This window comes from Bactrocera tryoni, unplaced genomic scaffold (genome assembly GCF_016617805.1).
Source record: "Bactrocera tryoni isolate S06 unplaced genomic scaffold, CSIRO_BtryS06_freeze2 scaffold_11, whole genome shotgun sequence".
Taxonomy (NCBI): domain Eukaryota; kingdom Metazoa; phylum Arthropoda; class Insecta; order Diptera; family Tephritidae; genus Bactrocera; species Bactrocera tryoni.
The window spans coordinates 3325773-3327748 of NW_024395824.1; positions in this window are offsets into that span (position 1 = coordinate 3325773).

Sequence of the window (1976 nt, forward strand, 5' to 3'; positions counted from 1 at the left end):
ATTTTTGGGAAAATTTTTTATTTCTTATGAATTTTATAACTCAATGAAAAAAAATTATTATGAATAGATTTTTGGAGAGGCTTTCTTAGAGGTGTCCAGGAACCTATTTATCAGAGTACCAAACGAAAAAAAAAAATTTTTTTGATCCACCCTAATATGCACTGATGTTTGACGATGAATATCTCGTAAACGCTTAACTTAATCGAAAAATTAAATAAGACCATTTTTATAGAGCAGTAAATTTCCTACAAAACTGTGAATTTCATCATTCATAATAATTTTTTTTCATTGAGTTATAAAATTCATAAGAAATAAAAATTTTCCCAAAAATAATCAAACTTTAACTGTTAAGATCTTTTAAACGTTTGGGCTTACGAAAAAATCATATTAGACCTTTTTTGTAGAGCATTCAATTTCCTACAAAATCTAAGGAACAATATATTTTTTTAAGTGGTTGGAAGCGAGATACAAATTTTTCTATCTGATAATAAGAAAAAATAGAAAACTGTATGTAGGAGGACCTTCCCGTTACAATTAAAAACTCATGTTTGGAGAGGCTTTCTTAGAGGTGTCTAGGAACCTATTTTTCCGAGTACCAAACGAAAAAAAAATATTTTTTTTTTTGAATCACTCTAAGGTGTATATTTTCAAACAATTGTAGATTTATTTGCAATAACAAAACAACAATACAAGAGATAAGGGATCATAAAATATTAATAAGAAATGACAGTAACGATACAATTAATGAGAACTGCGATTAAAGAAAAGTCGTACTAAAAATAGTTATATAATAAAATTTTGAAATGGTACAATCAAAATTTTACAACAGGAATATAGAAATAATAAAACAGAGTATGTTCATACAATCGTACACCCTGTCGAAAAATTAAATCAAAGCTACACATTCAAATTAATATTTAACGATATTGAAATAAAAAATATTGAAAATATAAGAGAAATTGCAAAACTAAAATATGTGCCATAAAAATGTATCATATGGTATTAATATAAGAGTGATAAGAAGAAAACTACAAAAATAACAAGTAAAGAAGCACTAAGTTCAGGTGGAACCGAATATTTAATACTATTGCAATTTCGAGGAATCAATGCTAGGGAAATACTTCATGGTATACAATGTCAACCAGAAGATCAGAATCGAAGCAATTTTATATATAACTACATGTCTTATGTATAAAAATAAGTTGAGTTTTTGTCTGTTCGCTATAGCTGACTAAACCGTTGCATAAAATGAAAAATGGCCTGAATCACTTCGAAGAGAATCCAATGAGGATGGTTTGTAAAAAAAATTGAGTAAATGTTAATTTTTAACCGACTTACAAGCGTAAATTCAAACAAAAAATTGATTACCTAGTTATAACAGAAAACGTTATATTTAGACAGATATTGTTATTTAACATTTAGCTAAGCTGCAACACATTGATAAGGGCGAGTAAATTCTGAAAAGTTAGTTAGATCATTTAAAAATGGATTTTACCTCGCAGCCTCGCTACCAAGCAAAAACCTCTTGTTCAGAATAATAATTAAAACCTCGCATCTTTGTTTTATAAAAATCGTATGTATACTGAAATATTATATTAGGCTGTAATTATTGCAAATTTAATGTGTAATTGGAGTAATATTTTTAAAAATTTTGTCAATAGATGTCGATGCAGTGACATATCTCCAGTGCTACCAATCACAGTGTGTCATGCCAGTTACAGCTAGCTATAGCGCAATATTTTGATATTTTCTATATATATAAAATTAAGTAGCAAAACTTCCTGTTCGCATACTCCTCCTAGACGGCTTGCCGGATTTCAATGAAATTTTCAGGGGTGATTGGGGTCTGTTGGGAGGGTGCACATAAGAAATTTAATGTGTGTATCATTGCACGTTTTGCAAAAAAAAAAAAAAAAAAAAATGATACATCCCGCCTATACAAATTCTCATGAAATAATGGTTTGCCGCAAGATTGG